The 7,981-nt window shown below is 45.3% G+C and overlaps 1 long non-coding RNA gene across 2 annotated transcripts; it reads right to left on the reverse strand.

Moving 5' to 3' along the window:
* Nucleotides 1-1,993: 1,993 nt before the first annotated feature.
* Nucleotides 1,994-7,511, reverse strand: LOC134908805 (uncharacterized). Of its 2 annotated transcripts, XR_010175800.1 has the most exons (4): nucleotides 7,325-7,511; nucleotides 5,358-5,425; nucleotides 3,600-3,713; nucleotides 1,994-2,464 (listed from the first exon to the last, which is right to left on the reverse strand). It is a non-coding gene; the product is annotated as an uncharacterized LOC134908805 (long non-coding RNA). The 2 variants fall into 2 exon arrangements; XR_010175799.1 differs by having other exon boundaries at nucleotides 3,600-5,425.
* Between the last annotated feature and the right edge of the window lie 470 nt (nucleotides 7,512-7,981).

The following is a 7,981-nucleotide window of genomic DNA, read 5'->3' on the forward strand; positions in this document are numbered from 1 at the left end:
GCAGTGGAGGAGTCTCAGTCCGGGTGTCACTCCCTGGTATATTACTGACTTGGCAGGGTTGTGCAGTGGAGGAGTCTCAGTCCGGGTGTCACTCCCTGGTATATTACTGACTTGGCAGGGTTGTGCAGTGGAGTGGTCTCAGTCTGGGTGTCACTCCCTGGTATATTACTGACTTGGCAGGGTTGTGCAGGGGAGGGGTCTCGGTCTGGGTGTTACTCCCTGGTATATTACTGACTTGGCAGGGTTGTGCAGTGGAGGAGTCTCAGTCCGGTTGTCACTCCCTGGTATATTACTGACTTGGCAGGGTTGTGCAGTGGAGGGGTCTCAGTCTGGGTGTTACTCCCTGGTATATTACTGACTTGGCAGGGTTGTGCAGGGGAGGGGTCTCGGTCTGGGTGTTACTCCCTGGTATATTACTGACTTGGCAGGGTTGTGCAGTGGAGGGGTCTCAGTCTGGGTGTTACTCCCTGGTATATTACTGACTTGGCTGGGTTGTGCAGTGGAGGGGTCTCAGTCTGGGTGTTACTCCATGGTATCTCACTGACTTGGCAGGGTTGTGCAGTGGAGGGGTCTCAGTCTGGGTGTTACTCCCTGGTATGTTACTGACTTGGCAGGGTTGTACATTGACTGTAGGATTCCAGTAGAGTTATTCGTTATTTTGGTTACGTGTAAAATGGAATAGAACAAGTGGTCATTACTATGTGATCTCATCCTCTGTCACTTTCTATGCACTAAAATAAATTTCATCTTGATTCTGAAGAAATTTCTGTCTGGTCTCAGCGTTGTTGGCATATTGTTTCTGACATACACTAACCTGTCTGTCAGAAAGTTGAAGCATTTTGGAACAACAGTGACTCAGGCATGAAGCGGAAGACCACATAAAGTCACCAGCGCTCTGGTGATTCCATAGCTGAGGATATCCAGTCTTCCACTGGCATTAACGTAAGCACAAAAACTGTGCAGCGGGTGCTTAATGGAATGGTGCTTTAACACAAAATTATAGACAAATAAAAATCACCATAACGTCCCTTAATGAAGGTGCCTGTGATGGAGTCCTCAAAGCGAATGTTCTGATGGAATTTCTCCAGAGTATAGTAACATGTAAGGGAATAAAAATAAAGACCAATGTGTAGTAGATTCCTTTTATGTATCCACAGTTCTTAGTGTATTTTTTATATGATAAAGAGGTGGCTTTGGAGCATACCCCACTCATACTTTGATTAAGAAGCTATAAGCCCATCAGTGTTTCTTTGCCCAATGCCGTGGCCTCGCCCACTTGAACTACGCCCGGCGTGATGTTTTAGGATGGAAATATATAAATGAAGCGTACCCAAGAACTCACACTCGCAAGGTGGGTGTTAAACACATCAAGGTATCTTTAGTATGGAAAGGAGTGAAATATGGGTCCACTCAAGCATACCCCAACTCACAGTGCTTGGTGTGATGATACTCCCATAAAGGTGTTCGTAAAGTGGTAATGTTGGCTCCCCAAAGAAACTCACTCTCCTCAAGTGGAAGCAGGGGGGGTACACAAATTTAATAAAAATCACAAACATGAACACTTAAAATGGAGTCCATCCATAAAATAAACAAATAGAAAAATAGCAGCAAAAATCGGCAAAGGGGTTAAAAGTTCCAAAGCAGCAGAAAAGTTTTTGTTTGAAATATCCAATAGGTAGATAACTACTCACACTCCTGTTGTCAACATGTTTCAGCCCTGGCCTGGGCCTTCATCAAGACATAATGGAGTGTGGCGGTTGCTTGATATTTAAAGGGCATGTGCCCAATAGAAATTCAACAGGAAGTGATGTCATAATTTAGTTAGTTAGAATCATACTTGCCTACCTGACCCTCTCCATGAGGGAGAAAATGCTCTGTTCCTGGACTCTCCTGGTAATGTATGATTGCCATCACCTGTGGTGAGCTAGTTAATTGATAAGAAAGGTGTTTCACCACAGGTGATGGCAATCATACATTACCAGCAAAGTCCAGGAACAGAGCATTTTCTCCTCATGGAGAGGGTCAGGTAGGCAAGTATGGTTAGAATTGGTTATTATTATGTGGTATTTATCCTCTTTGCAATTTTCACAGCAAATAGATCACAGTGTTACTCATTCACATTCTTATAAACATCTATTGCAATCCTGTGGAGACACTGAATAGGTAAAACTATAATAAAAACGTTCACGTTGGCCGGAAATTATGGGTCTCAGGCATTCTGGAAATTGGAGTTTCTGTGTACTATAAAATGGTCAGACATCCTCGATGCAACATCCTGTCCCGGGGCATGTGGGAAATGTAGTCCACTGGAGTCCAATTGCCTATATTCAGGCAGGAAAGTGTCAAACCCGGAAGTGATGTAATCCTGGTGAAAGGATCCATGGGATGTGTAGTTTTCCAATAGAGGCAGCATACTATGATGTAAAGAGTCCCGGAATTGATATATAAAAGATACATAGTGTGCCTACAAAATAAATATAAAGTGCACTAGTGATCTTCCAAATGAATAGAGATTACATATGACTTAAAAACCATATTGATTCGCATGCACTAAAAATAAACATAAAGGGGCGTGGCTTCGGCGGACATGGAGTAGCACACAGGCTGTGTGTCTCTCCAGCTATATTATCCTGTTATACCATCCTGTGTCCCCCCCCTGGGCCTGCAATCCACCCCTATACCTGTAGTGCGGTGTGGGGGTGCCCCTGTGCTGTTCTGGGACCCGTCAGCAGTGATATCCGCAGCAACACAGTGCTTTTGGTGAGCGGGGCCCCCGGCATGCTGGACCACGTGGGACGCCGCCATCCTGCAGCTTACGCTGAGACCTCCACCCGACTCCCGTCTTGAGCGCTGCTCCTGTCAAGTCCGCAGCTCCCCCCTCTGCCGTCGCTGAAGACGCTGTGGCGGGCGCCTCTCCTGCCTCACTCCCGTCTCTGTTCGGAAGCGCCTGCGGGAGATCCCCGGCCGCGGCTCCGTCACGTGACCCGCTACGGCTCTCCCTGCTCGCTCCGGCGGCCCCAGCTCCTGCACGATCGCCCTGTGTCCTGCTGCTGAGGAAGTGTCTGGCAAGGCTGGGTTTTGTGTGCCTGTGCTCTCCCCATACTGCTGCTGCCCTGCTGAGCTCTGCTCCACATTGGGACAGGGAGCAGTGTGCTGTTAACCCTTTGAGGGCTTGGATGATGAAGGCACATGAAGGGTTAAAACATGCTTTATGAACTCTTATGTGTTTGCAATGGATGCGTGCTGCCCTGTGTTAGATGCCTTTGTCTCTCATACAGATACCAGGCTTGTGTGGGTCTGGCATCCAAGGTCAGCTCTATACTAGATGAAACCTGCTTTTTCTACTTCTGTGTGTTACTAAAAGATCCTTTGTTAAGTTCCGTCTGATGCAACGTATATAACATCTGCCTAGCAACTGCTATATCCAATTATGTTATGTCAAGTATTAACCACCCCTACGTACCCCACCCAGGCACCTACCCCTAAGCCAATGAGCCCTGTTACACTTATCAGTTACACCCTTATGTGTTCTCTTTTTATACCAATGTTAAACATTCAATAAAACAGTGTGAATTTCTACTGCTTGTGTGTGCATGTACCTTGTGGCTAAAAGTTCACACTCCAGACGTCTAAGAGGCCATCACATCGAGGGTTAAGAATATAAGGTCATATCCTTTCAGCTGGGGGCTATGTCCGGAATTCAGTGATCGTCCCTGAATGGTAAAAATAGAGAATTTATTGTCTGTCTTTGCCATACAGGATTGCGGTCATACACTGAAGCTGAATCCGTGTCAGTGTTCCGGGAACACGTGACAAGGTAATATTTAAGTCCGGGACTTAATATTACGAAGTTTTATGTAAAAGCATAAAACAGGTATCAGGGATACCATAGAATCTTTAATGTCTGGGACTTAAAGATACGTCTGAGAAAGGACCAGGCGTCCAAGCGCAATTCTCCAAAGACGTCAGTATCTGGGATACTTAAAAATATAGACCTGGGGTCTATACGTAACGTAGAGAATACCCCGATTTGATCGCCTATATATTTTTGTATGTTTGTAGTGAGATAAGTTCTTATATTTGGTCCAGACGGCTGGTAAGTTTTCGTCTGCCAGATATCTTTACTCAAACACTTTTCTTGCTTCCTGTTTAAAACGCTGTATTTTTCTGACATCTTGTACGAAGGTAAGCGTACCCGTCAAAAGATTTCATGTTCTCACTGTACAGATAATATTGTGATATTGTCAATGACTAATTAACTGGTTAGCTGATGCATGTATAGTAAGTAGAGTGTTGTATATTTTAGATAATTTTCTTTTAAAAGTTGTATTGTTGATTTATATTACTGTCTGACAAAAAAACTGCATATCCCCCGCCCCTCCCTGGTGAGACATGCAAGATGTATGTTGCCCGTAACTCTACCTCAGAGTATTACTTAGTTAACCCATGGGTGGATAATTTAGCGGGATGGACAGAGAAAGCAGGACAGGACCCATTCCTACGGGAAGGCAGTAATTACCTTTTCTATATGGAGATTTAAGAAAAAATGTCAGTTCCCAACAGCACAGAAGCGAGGCTGCAGAGAGATCCCTCTCGCCTCCCCCCTTTGCATTCCAATGTATCCTGCGCTCGGAGACACAGATCTCTTGGCAGCAGTAACCCTTTCACACCAAATGGGACTGTCCCAAGCCCACTATTACCCTCGATGGCTGTATATCTTATTTGCGCAAAGCTTGCAAAGGACGCAGCTATACACATATGAAGGAAGTCTTTTTTTGCCTGTCGCTGTAGCTTGTAAACAGAAACCTTCATAGTCTGTTACTGCGTTTTGGAAAAGGTTTAAGGACTGCTGGACAGATGACGCTGGCTTACCTTTGCTTAACTCAGAAAGCTTACTCACTTCCCCACTCACTCATAACTATCAGAACTCCAGACGCTTTGACAGACAGAACCAACCCCGCAGTCAGTAAAGATTCCAAAGACCCCGCGCACTGACGGGGCCCGGAGGAGGGCATCCCAGCCTTTATTCAACTCTCCCGTCATAGTAAAGATTCACCTCTGCTGCCACTTATTATAAATGGAAGTAAAATTCCCTTTTTAGTGGACAGCGGTGCAACAACCAGTGTTTTGTGTTCTGACTTATGCAGTATCCCCTCTCACCAGAAAAGATAGAAGGTCTCCGCCCCATGATACAGCAATTCTTACAACAGGGTATCTCAGACATATTGTATCACCATACTGTACTCCTGTGAACCCTGTTGCCAAAGCTGATGGCAGTATAAGATTTGTACAGAATCTCAGAGCGATCAATCAGCTAATTGTCCCAATTGCACCAATTGTTCCAGATGTAAACTCACTCATTTCTGCAATCCCTGCAGATGCTGCGTTCTCTGTAATTGATTTGAAGAATGCCTTTTCAGCATACCTGTAGATTCACAGACACAATTACTTTTTGCCTTTTCTTTTGAGGGTAAACAACTTACCTGGTGCAGATTATTGACGCACCTGTTGTCTCCAGGCCACATTGAGGCCCTGGCAACCTCACCATGGTTCAGTCCTGCTACAGTATGCAGATGATCTGCTGCTCTGTAGTAAAACTGAGGAGGCCTGCCGAGAGGATGGTGTTTCATTACTAAACTGGCTTTGTGAATGTGGACACAAGGTGTCCAAAATAAAAATGCAATGGTGTAAAAAGCATGTTGATTACTTAGGTTTTGTGCTCACTCAGGGAGAGAGGAAAGTCAGTCCACAACGCATACAGTCTGTATTGGGCCTGGTCACCCCAACTACCCAGAGGGAACTACTGTCCTTCCTGGGTATGGTAAATTACTGCAGACAGTGGATATCTGATTGCTCTTATTATGATAACATTTTGAGACAAGCCACACTGAAGGACAAACCTAAAACTGTACAATGGTCACAAGAAATGTTAACTGCATATGAAAGTTTAAAATGTATGTTGATAAAAAGTCCGGCACTTGGCCTCCCCAGTTATGTGCTACCTTTCCATCTATATGCAAGGGACAATTGTAAAACCATGGCGGGGGTGCTCACACAGTTTCATGGAGGGAAGTTGCGCCCCGTGGCATTTTTTTTCCAAAGTCATGCCAGTGTCTGTGCAAGGTATGCCTGCCTGCCTCAGGGCTTTGGTAGCCTGTGCAATGGTTGCAGAAATGGCCACTACCCTCACTTTAGGCCACATCACAGTACTCCACACCACACATGATGTCCTGGCAATACTTAAAGGCTTGCACACACAGCACATGTCAGCACAACGCCTTAGTGGATATGAAGTACTCCTTTTGAGTAACCCTACCCTTACCATTAAGTACACTGCTAGTTCTTCTGGCCCTGCACCCATTCTCAATGCCCTTTTAGGCTTGAAAGGTCCCGAGGATGAACCACCCGACCTACATGACTGTGCTGCTTCCATTGAAGCTGAAACCTCTCCCAGACTTGACATGTCTCCCGTTCCCATACCAGGCGCAGACATAGTTTTTGTTGACGGCTCCTGTAGTAGGCCCAATGACAATACATACCAGGCTGGCTATGCCATTGTCACCCTCCCTGATACTGTGTTGGAAACCCTACCAATACCTTATCAGTCCGCGCAAGCTGCAGAACTCATTGCACTCACTAGAGCATGTCCCTCCCTTTACAACGTCCATCTGCTCACTCAACTTCAAGCTGCTGCGACTAATACTGATCTCTCCGACTGGACTTACCCAATTCTGCAGAAAAAATCCTAAATCAGGATTAATCTGCAAAGAGGGGAAACCCTGTATACCCCAGTCCAGTGCCCCTTTGCTCATTGCCCAGTGCCGTGGTGTTGGTCACCGTGGTGAAGCCACAACACTCCTCCTACTAACCAATGATTTTTATGTTACTAATGCCAAATCACTTGTGGACCAGTATGTTAGCAGATGCATCACTTGCCTCAGGAACAACCCTAATAAAGCTAAACACCAGCATCTTGAATACCCCACAGAAAACTCTAGGATACTCACCCTTTGAAATACTAATGGGTAGACCCTTTTCCTACACCCTGGGCTAAGAAACCACTAGTAATACAGGAAGGAGATCTAGAACTTATAAGGGAAGAGTATGTCAGGTCCCTGATAACAAAACTGAATGAAATTGAACATGAGGTTGTTTGTAAAAACCCTTTGAATCCACAGGAACCTACACACCCCTTTAAAGTCAGAGACAGAGTCGTGGTGAAGGTGCTCCCCAGGAACAAGAGCCCAGGAGACTTCACCTATGGTCCAGAGACAGAGGTCGTAGCAGTTACCCGGACAGCAGTCCTGACAGAGGAAAGTCCTACCTGGATCCATGCATCCCGAGTAAAAAAAGGTTCCTAGACCAGACCTAGAGAGGGAAGCAAGTGATTCCAGTGAGGTACGAACCGGGGCAGACAGCCCTGACCTCCCACCTAGCGAAGAAAGAAGAACAGAAGAAGATGAGGAACCTGTCCCCTATCTTTATCCTGGGGACTATCTCGATAGCCCTACTGGCCCTCATTCACCTCACAATATGTGAAGTCGACATCACACAAACAGATGGGGTCCCCACCTTGTGGTACAATTCCTCCAATACACACGTAGCCACATACATCCTTGATTATTTCATGTTCCCTAAACTTGCTGACAACAAACATTTCATACAGCAGAAAAGGAAATCAGGAATGTCTGAGACAGTATATATTTGTGTTACTGACGAATGGTACTATGACATTAGATATTATGGATCTAATTGTAATTCCTGGGAAGCTGTGGGGTGGAATACAGGAGCAGATTGGAAATATGGCCCATCATTTGCAAAAAAATAGATATAGCAAATATCCCCAAAACAAACCTTTAAAGCCCCATATTGCCACTTCTAAAGATATGGTGGCTATTACTAACCCTACCTTTGAAGACACCCTAGCTATTGAAACTGGTTTCTCTGACATTAATTTTGGTTGGAATGGATGAAGTATAGT

This window comes from Pseudophryne corroboree, chromosome 4 (assembly GCF_028390025.1).
Source record: "Pseudophryne corroboree isolate aPseCor3 chromosome 4, aPseCor3.hap2, whole genome shotgun sequence".
NCBI lineage: Eukaryota > Metazoa > Chordata > Amphibia > Anura > Myobatrachidae > Pseudophryne > Pseudophryne corroboree.